The sequence below is a fragment of the Vulpes vulpes genome, chromosome 15, assembly GCF_048418805.1.
Source record: "Vulpes vulpes isolate BD-2025 chromosome 15, VulVul3, whole genome shotgun sequence".
NCBI lineage: Eukaryota > Metazoa > Chordata > Mammalia > Carnivora > Canidae > Vulpes > Vulpes vulpes.
In genome coordinates this window covers 90,242,682-90,252,987 of record NC_132794.1, presented here as the reverse complement: position 1 = coordinate 90,252,987, position 10,306 = coordinate 90,242,682, and the positions used below count along the sequence as shown (strand labels likewise).

The 10,306-nt window shown below is 45.5% G+C and overlaps 1 protein-coding gene across 3 annotated transcripts in view; it reads left to right on the top strand.

Moving 5' to 3' along the window:
- Window positions 1–1,946: 1,946 nt before the first annotated feature.
- DNMBP (dynamin binding protein) overlaps window positions 1,947–10,306 on the top strand; it is a 107,702-nt gene continuing 99,342 nt past the window's right edge. Inside the window, exon 1 of one of the 3 annotated variants that reach the window (XM_072739757.1) lies at window positions 1,947–2,203. The gene's annotated coding sequence lies outside the window, so the exon portion shown is untranslated. Of the gene's footprint in view, window positions 2,204–2,994; window positions 3,120–10,306 lie in introns of those variants that run through there. The other 2 variants (XM_072739756.1, XM_072739754.1) reach the window with 2 other exon arrangements.

The following is a 10,306-nucleotide window of genomic DNA, read 5'->3' as shown; positions in this document are numbered from 1 at the left end:
ACTTCCTCAGCTCTTAAATATCTGATTCTTTCTCATCCTTGAGATCCCAAGCAAACATTACATCCCCAGGGACTTACCTGACCACTACCATATTCAGAGAAGCTTCCCACTGCTTACCTAGGACCTTATCAGACCAGATCCTCATCTAAACCACAGAACACAGAAATTATTTTCCCAATTCTCTCAAAAGCTGTATATAACTTACACCACTCCATGTTGCACAGGTGAGAAGTTAATTCATTACAATTCAGTGACACTAGGGCACTAGGGACTAATTTTCTATGATTTAATCTATCACATCATCTGGTTTATTTCCTTCACAACACTCACCACACCCTGTCCTTATTTGGTTTATCATTTATTTATCTATTGTCAATCTAGAAGGTGAGCTCCATGAGGGCAGGAGGCTTGTTGTCTTATTCAGGCTGAATCCCAAACATATAGTAAGTGCAATGTCTGTTGCGTTACAAATAAACAGTAAATCTTTGTCGATGACTGAAAAAATATTATTTTGCCCTTAATGATTTAGAATCTTTGCCATGCCTTGGAGCAGTGGTTCTTAAACTTCAGTGTACTCAGTAAGGAAGCTTCCTCCAAAAGATTCAGATTTAGTCATCAGATCGTTTGGAAATTGACGTTTCAGGTAGAAGAAAAAAAGTTCAGGGCACCTGGGTCACTCAGTTAACTGTCTGCCTTTGGCTTAGGTGATGATTTCCGGGTCCTGGGATAGAGCCCTGTCCCCTGCCCCCCTGCCCCTTTGGGCTCCCTACTCAGCAGGAAGTCTGCTTCTCATCTCCTTGGCCCTCCCCACCAGCCCCTCCCTCCCTGTTTGTGTTCTCTCTCTCTCTCAAATAAATAAAATCTTAAAAAAAAAAGTTCAGGGGGGTCTGGGGTGGCTCAGTTGGTTAAGCTTCTGTGTTGTAATCTCAGGGTCCTGGGATCGGGCCCCATGTCAGGCTTCCTGCTCCACCGGGAGCCTGCTTCTCCCTCTCCTTCCCACTTGTGTTCTCTATCTCTGTTGTTATCTCTGTATCTCTCAAATAAATAAGTAAATAAAATATTTAAAAAAATAAGTTCAGGTTGGGTTGGGTATATGTTAAGACATTCAAAATTGTCTTCTTTTTAAAATGAAATGCTTTGGGCATTTGGTGCAGCTGGTTGGGCTTCTGACTCTTGGTTTTTGCTCAGGTGGTGATCTAGGGTCCTGGGATCCAGCCCCCAGGTGGGCTTCAGGCTCCAGGTGGAGTCTATGTCAGACTCTCTCTCCCTTTCCCTCTGTCCATGCACTCTCTCTCTCTCTGGAATAATTAAATAAATCTTAAAGAAAAAAAAAGAAAAGAAAAGAAATGCTTGAGAGGCACCTGGGTAGCTTAGTCAGTTAAGGGACCAACTCTTGGATTCTGCTTGGGTCATGATCTTGGTAGTGAAATCAAGAGAAAGTCTGGTGAAATCTCGGTGGTGGTGAAATCTCGGAGTCTGCTCAAGGTTTTCTCTCCCCTTCCCTCCCCTGCTGCATCTCCCCCTGCAGGCTCTCTCTCACTCTCAAATACATACATACATACATACATAAGATCTTTAAAATGAAATGCTCAATTTTCATTTAATTCTGATTCCACATGATATGGTTGACTCTTTGTCCAGGCAACATTAGAAAGTACATCCGGAAAACACAAAATTGTGCTTAGCTGAATAGTAACAGTATCCTCAAAAACGAGGGCAATAAATTTGCAATGTTACTTATTCTTAGGAAGAAAAGTCACTGTTTTACAGACGAATGAAGCATTTGTTAACAATTTTGTCAAAGCCAGATCATTGATATTTTACCGGAGAGTCTGGTGCTTGCAATGTTTGAGGAAGCAAAGGAGAATAGTATGGCCGTTCCTCAAAAAAAAGAAAAGAAAAGAAAAGAAAAGAAAGCTAGAATTACCACGTGGTGGAGCAATCCTATTTGTGGGTATATACTCAAAAGAACCGAAGTCAAGGCTTCAAACAGATATTTGTCCATCCATGGTCATAGCGGCATGGGTCACACAAGGGTCAAAAGTGGAGGTTGGATGGAACAAGAGCACCGACACACGAATGGGTCAACAGAAGGCTCATCATACAAGGGAGTATTATTGTGACCTGCACACAAGGGGCCTGGAAGACACGCTGAGCGAACGCTAGTCCCCAGAGGACAAATGCTGCGTGATTCCGCTGAGAGGTATCCGGGCCGTGGAGTTCACGGAGACAGGGGTTGCCAGGGGCTGCGTGGGGAGAAACGAGGAGTTAGTGTGTGAGGGCTGCGGTTGCAGTTCGGGAAGGTGACAAAGCAGTGGGATGGGTGCGGGTGTTCTTAACGCCGCGGAGTCCACACTTAGCAGAGGCTAAAGCGGCCCAGTTCACGTATATTTTACAAGGGAAGGAGAGAGGAGAACGCGGGAGAGATTCTGACATGCGGCTTTCTCGGTTTCTGCGTCCACAGGAAGAGGCTTGGGGGCGGTCTTCAGAGTCTCCTGGGTAGGTGGAGGCGGCAAGCTCCCGCGACAGGCCAGCACCGGGCCGCCGTGGCCTTTAACACGCCGAGGGCAGCCTGCGGGGGCTCTGGAACGCGCCCGGGCCCGGGCCCTCTGCTGTGCTCCCGGCGGGCACGGCCTCGGGGCGCCGCTGTGCTGTCCCCCGGGGAGCGCGGCGCAGGCCGGCGAGCCCGGGCCTCCTCCCCCACGACAGTCGCCTCTCTCCAGGCTGGAGGGCGGCGCGGGGCTGGCGCGGGGCCCAGCGCCCGGCGGCGCCGCTGCCTCAGTTTCCCCGGCGGACGCGCTCGGAGTGCCGCCCCTCCGGCGGGGCGCGCAGGCGGGCGGGCAGGCAGGGCGGCGGGCGGGGGGCCGGCAGGGGGCGCGAGCGCGCGGCGGGCGCAGGGAGGTGGGCGCTCGGGGACCGGGGCGGCCCCGGGCCGCGCGGCCGCGAGAGGCGGAAGCCCGGGCGGGAGGCGGGAGGCTGGAGGCTGGAGGCGGGGCGGCCGCGCTGAGTCACCCCGGGTCGGCCCGCCCGCCGCTTCCAGGGGCGGAGGGGACAGCGGCCCGGGACGGGCGGCCGCAGCTGCCCGCCGCGCCGAGGGACCGCGGGGCGGCGGAGGGCAGGTCAGGGGCCGCGCGGGGCGGGGCGGGGAGCTCGGGGCGCGGACGCGGGGCGGCGGGCGGAGGGGCCTGCGCCCCGGGGGCCGCGCCGCTCGGCGGGGCCTGCGCCCGCCCTTCCCCGCGGCGGCCGCTTCCCCGGCGGAGAGCCCGGGGCCGGGGCCGGGGGGACCGGGGGCGCCGGCCCTCGGCGGAGCCCGGGTCGGGTCGGGTCCGCGAGGCCCCCGCGCGGCACAGGCTGGGCGGCGGGCGGCGGGCGGCGGGCGGCCGGCAGTGGGGGACGCGGACGTGGGCTTTTCAGCGGTGTCAAGCCCGGGGCTCTTTCCACCGTGCCGCCCTGCCCCGCGGGCGGAGAGGCGGAATCCGCGAGCTGGCAGAGGATTCAGCACTAGCCCAGCCCCTCGTTGCCGATGAAGCCGTGGGCTTGCCCCGAGTCCATCCACTTGGCCTGGGAGTCCGTGATTCTGCGGCCGGGAGGCCGGGAGCCGGGAGGGCAGGGACGGAGGACTTCCGAAGCGAGGGTTAAGACCTGTTTGGCTAGAGCGCGAGTTTGGGTTTGCTGGAGTTTTGCTGTTACCCACGGACACCTGCATTCCGGCCGCGGGGACTGATGTCCACCAGGCATCAGTTTCTCGAAGCACCTCACCTGGAAGGAGGTGACGGTGCTGTCAGTTGTATAAAGGAATCTTGGGGATACACAGCGGTCAGGTCTCCGCAGATGAGGCGCTGTGGGGAATGCTTGGGGTGTCGAGGTAATGTTTAAATGCAAAACAAAACAAAACAAAACAAAAACACACCCTACTTTAAATGCAGCCTCATTATCCTGTATTGCCTGTCTCATTTATGCAATAATGCCGGGCTCTCCCTATATTGGTAACCTAACTATATTACAGTAATATGCACACCTCGTGTTGAGACACCTTCTTTTCCTAATTAGTGATGCTGGGATATGTGGCGAGCAGTGGAAGGCTCAATATTTAGGGTTTGAGCATCGTTTAGCTCGGATTGTTTGCACAGCTGAGTTCCAGGAGGGGAGAGTAGGGCTGATTAATCCCTGGTTGTATGTGGCGACTGCGGTACCAGGCGGCACACAGGTGTGCTTTCTCAGTGCTGCACTTATTTTCCTCACCACAGGAATAGATTCCAGGTGATGAACAAGTTAGTTTATCCCTCAGCACCTATTTTTCTCTAAATTATTGAATTAAAGGGTCTCTACCCCCTTTTAAGCCCCTGATTTTACGTGTTCATTTGAAACATATGTCACTCATTGTGACAATGAAAAGTTTTAATAAAACGAGTCACATTATCAGCGTTGGCCTAACATAAGTGAAAAGCAATTTTTCTTTTCTTTTTTTCTTTTTTTCTTTTTTTTTTTTTTACTTTTTTTGAAAAGCAGTTTTTCAAATTACTTCAGTGTTAAACGCACTTAAATTCAGAGATTGGCATGGAGCGCTTTGTGAGAATAGCTAAAACCTGACCTGGGAATGGGTTGTGTGGGGTGCACAGATAACTTTGGCAATAAGCTGAGAACATTCTGCCTCAGGAAATGTGATAAGATGTCTTTTATATAGTGCTCATATTGTGTGTGTATTCGGCTGAGATATAATAATCTTTATAGACAATCTGTTCAAATATGTATGTTATTTATTTTGTCTTGCAGCCCCAAAGCAGAGCCTTTCCCACTTCTTGTTTTTTCTTCTGCCTCTTTCTGAATGGCCCTCTTTCCTGCAGAGACCCTTTTCCGTTCCTCTTTCATCTACATTGCAATTCAGAGCCTCCTGCAAGCACTGACTGAGCTTACACTACTTTTTCTCCCCTTAGAGAATATGACTAGTCATAATGCTTTAGTCGTTGTTTAAGATCTAAAAACTAAGGGTGGCTGTTCATTTTTGGAACATATGCAAGACTTCATGAGGCTCTGGTTCTGAAAAAGGGTTAAGTGGACTGCGCTTAGATTTTTATCGTGTGCATCCTTGGAGTCTCAATATAGGAAGGCTCCAGAGCCAGCAAACTCACTTATCTCTGCCTCAGAAGGAAATCCTTTCTGCAGGATGTATAGGGAATCTTCAAATGTGTTCTTGTTCTCAACCCTCCCACTTTACAGGGTCGGGCTAAAATAAGTGAAAAGCTGTTTTTTCAAGTTTCATATACTTCAGTGATTTTTTAAGTTACAGATACTTTTTATATTGGGATTTTTTTAAATGATAAAAGCAACTGCAATAGAATGCAAATGGAGACTTGCATACCTATTGCCCGGTATAAGGCTTGAATCATTTTCTAGGTTGTTTCTGAAGCCACGGTATTACATACAGCATAGCAATATTACAGGATTATCTGCTTTGAAATTCTCAACCATGCTTGGTTTTTAGCTAAAGCATCCTGAAAATTCATTCAGGGTGGCATGAAAAGTTTATTATGAAATTAATATTAATTTGAAATAGTTTCTTATGCTCAACTTAGGAAAACATCTGGATAAACTAATTTGCAAGATTAGATAACAGAGTCTTGTGGGTCAGGTGTTAATTATGAGATATAAGGGACGCCTGGCTGGCTTGGTCCGTAGAGCATGCAGTTCTTGATCTCAGGGATATGAGTTCAAGCCCCACGTTGGGTGTAGAGCTTACTTAAGAGAAATTATGAGATATCAGCCTCTCGCAGAAACCTAAAGTAATAGCCATAACATCAGATCACAGAACAGCTCTGTAATGAAAGAGCCTGTAGACAAACCAAAAGTGTTAGCTTTTGGTTGGGTGCTTTATCCTTGATGCTATGAAAGTCAGCCAGAGGAGATAAAATAAACATAGAGTAGCTGAAATATATTATTTAATTTTTAGATTTTAGAGTTTACCTGAGAACCCAATCACCAAGACCTGGAGCAGCACAGCAGAGCAAATAGGGCATTGTGCTAGGGGTCTGAAGTCTGCACTTCTGATTTGTTCATTCACCACATAATCGTGAAGCACCTGTGTCTACCAGGCAGTATTCTGGGTGCTAGGGATACAGCTGTGAGCACAACAGACAAAGCCCTGACCGTGTGCAGTAGGATTGTAGTGGGGTGGAGGCAGATGTAAAAATGTGAATGGATCAACTGTCACATGATCAGAATGCTATGGAGAACTTTAAAGAGGTATAAGTTGGAAGGAGTAAGTATGCGTGCAGGGGTTGGGGGATTTACTTTGCATGGATTGGTGAGAGAAGGCCTCTGCCAAGGTCACTTTTGATCTAGGACTGGAACGATTTGAAATGGCGAAGGTGGGGGGGATAGAGGGATGAGCAAGTTCCAGGCCCTGATGCTAGCATGTTTGGCATGTGTGAGGGCTTACAAGGTCATAGCAGCCAGGCAGCTCCAAAGCGGGTGAGGGAAAAGTGGGCAGCAGATGAGAGGCGGTGGGAGTGGGAAGGGGCACATCACTGGAGGCCATTGTAAGGATTTGGCCTTTACTCTGAGTGAGGGGGAGAAGTCATTAGAGGGTTTTGAACAGAATTGCTCATGATGACTTAAGTTTGACAGGATCACTCTGGCTGCTGGGTGAGAACAGAGGGGAACAGGGCAGAAAGTTGGGAAGACCTTCCCTGTGACCCTAAACTGTAACAATTTTGGGGGCCTTAGTTTCCTTAACTGTAGAGTGACCAGGTCCCTTCTAGCTGTAGAATTTTTTTTTTTTCCTTTAGGGATTTTATTTATTCATGAGAGACACAGAGAGGCAGAGACACGGGCAGGGGGAGAAGCAGGCTCCCTGTGGGGAGCTGGATGCGGACCCCAGGATCAGGACCTGAGCCAAAGGCAGATGCTCACCCTCTGAGTCACCAGGTGCCCCTAGCTCTAGAATTTTAAGATTCTAAGGAGTGTGGAATATTTCTACGGGGAGACCAGGGGATTGCATATGAAGAGGTTCCAAAAGTGAAGAGCTTCAGATGACCTTGAAAACCTGACTCCTACTCGCCTCTAGCTGAATCATTCCAAATCAAGAGGTAATCGGGTCTTTTCAGTTAGGTTGTCAGGTCATGGGAACAAAAACATTGTTTCGTGAATATTCTCTGCTGATCCCTTTAGTACTCTGCTGATCCCTGAATTTTCTCTTCCTGCTTGAAAAAGGATGAAGAGCTGTTACTCATCAACAGAGCTGGCAACCAAAGTAGCTTTTGTTGTTAGGAAAGTTGGAAACTTTGGGGAAGGAAGCAATTCTAATTTTGTATTTATCATGGATCATTTGAATTCTTTTTTAATGTGGAAGGAATCTGCAAGATTTGTTTTTAATTCCCTTATCCTCTGTCCATTCACCTTATGTCCCATAGGTACTCGTTGTAATGCATGTAATGTGTTTCTTTTTGTGTGTATAGGAACTTTTATATGTATTTTTAATTTAAAATACTGTATTTCATTTTGCTTCTTTTTTCTCTAAATACTGTTTTGAAGATCCATCCGTTTCCCTGTATACATCTAATTCTTTGTTTTTGACTGAATCATTATACTCCATACTATGTGCTCAAACCACAGTTTTTTGTTTTTTTTTTTTAATTTTTTTCTTCAAACCACAGTTTTATGTATCTGCTGTCCTTGTGATAGATATTCACATTGTCCCTACCCCCTAACATAAATATTGCTGCAGTAAGTAATTTCATACCTGTCCACTTATAAAGCTACATAGTATTTACTCAGAAGAGAATTTCTGGGTTATAGGCTGGCATATAATGAATTGATTAAATACCACCAGATCCCTCTCCACAATGGCTACCCCAGTCTCTCTTCCCCCAGAAGTGTTGGAGGGTTCCCATACCCTCACGTCCTACCAATGCTCAGCTTTATCTAGATCTACATCTTTTCTTTTTTTAAAAAAATATTTTTTTTGTTTGTTTATTCATGAGAGACCCAGAGAGAGGTAGACCTAGGCAGAGGGAGAAGCAGGCTGTCTGTGGGGAGCCTGATGCAGGACTCAGTCCTAGGACCCCCGGATCATGACCTGAGCCAAAAGCAGATGCTCAACCACTAAGCCACCCAGGTGGCCCTCTACATCTTTTCTAATGTCATAAGTGCAAAGTGATTTCATTTTGTTTCTTTGCTTATTAATGATTTCAGACATCTGCATACAGCTTCTGTAAATTGCTTATGCATATCTTTGCCTATTTTCTATTGAAGTTGCTATCTGCATTGTTCACATTTAGACTCTGCAGATGTCTTCTCTTTAATCATCTGTTATTTTGTCTTTGTTGTCCTTTTTTTTTTTTTTTTTTTTTTTAAAGAGATTTATTTATTTGAGAGAGAAAGTGTGTGTGTGGGCACCCATGCAGGAGAAAGGCAGAGAGAATCTCAAGCACACTCCCTGTTGAGCGCAGAGCGCAACCTGGGGTCGATCTCAGACCTCTGAAATCATGACCTGAGTGGAAATCAAGTCAGTCCCTTAACTGACTGAGCCACCCAGGTGCCCCTCTTTGTTGTCCTTTGATCAAGAAACAGTCTTTTTTTTTTTTTAAGAAACATTCTTAATTTTGATGTAATCAAATAAATTCTTTGACATGTTTTAATACTTGTGGAGTCTTAAGAAGCTCCTTTCAATCCCTGGGTCATAGCTATGTCTTTGATTTATCTAGAACCCACATTGTATGTGGTGTTAGACAGGGATCCATTCTTATTATTCTTCATTTAATGAGGCTAATTTTCCAATAATATCTCCAAAAACATCCATGGTTTCCTCCATTGAATTGTGGTACCCTCTCTCTCATGGTTTCCATGGATATACTGATCTGTCTCTGAGCCTGTGTTCTGTTCCATTAGTCTGTCAGTCACTGCTCCATGTTTTCTTGCAATGGTTTTGTAATATGTCCTCTTGACTGGCACAGCAAGTGCCTAATCTCTGTTCTTCATTTTTAAGTTTCATTAGCTATTTCTGGACCATTATTTTTCCATATAAAGTTTGGAATTAAATTTCTAAATTCCTCGAAAATTATATTTTTAAAGAATTTTTATTTGGATTACAGTGAACTTATAAACTATTTGGGAGAGGCTTGACATCTTTTTGATATTAACTCATTTCCTCCAAGAGCATGTAACATGTCTCTCCATTTATTTCAGCTCTTTTTAAGAGAATTTTTGTTTTATTTGGAAATAATTTAAAACTAGTGAGAGAGTTCTAAGGTTAGTACAAAGAGCTCCTGTATATCTCTCATCTAGATTCACCAAATGTTAGCATTTTGCCATATTTGCCTTATTACTCCCTCTCTGCATTTCTCTGCATGTTTTTTTTTTTCTGATGCATTTGAGTTAGTTGCAAATATCATGCCCTTTTATCCCTCAGTACTTCATCAGCTCATTTTTAAGTCTTTTATTAGAACTTTAAAGTTTTCTCCATAAAGGTTTAAGAATATATTTAAACTGATTTCTGAATATTTCATAGTTTTGTTGCTATTATGGATCATGTCTGTATTTTTTAGTTGACCATTGTTTAAGAAAAATAGTGTTGATTATTGTATGCTGATCTTGTATTTAACAGCCCTTCTTCCCCATCTTACTCAAATCATTGATTTCTGGGGTTTTTTCCCCTATTAATCACATTCTTTGAAAATATTGATAGTTTTGTTGCTTCTTTCCCATCCTTATACTTCTTACTCTTTTATCTTTCCTTATATCGTTGGCCAGAACTTCCAGGTCTGTGTCAACGCAGTTGCTATGCTAGTAGGCTTCTTTGTCTTGCTTTCAGTCTTAAAGAGAATGAGTCTAATGTTTTCCCATTTCATATACTGTTTGTTTTAGGTCTTTTTTTTTTTTTTTTAAGATTTTTACTTATTTATTCATGAGAGACACGCAGAGAAATAGGCAGAGGGAGAAGCAGGCTCCATGCAGGAAGCCCGATGTGGGACTTGATCTTGGGACTCCAGGATCACGCCCTGGGGTGAAGGCAGGTGCTCAGCCATTGAGCCACTCAGGCATCCCTTGTTTTAGGTTTTAGATGTACCTTTGTTAGGTTAGGGTGTTCTCTTCTATTCCTAGTTTGTTGCGAATTTTCACCATAGATAGTAAGCCTTATCAGATACTTTTTCAGGATTTGTCTCCAAAGAAGCAACATGGCAGCAGGAAGGGTGCATACCCAAATCCTAAGCCTATGCTAAGGTTAAGTTTTAAGCAAAAGATTAGTAAGAGTCTTCGATGCTTTCGGACCTTGCTTATGTAAATTTATAGTAAACGTTTCATGATTCCA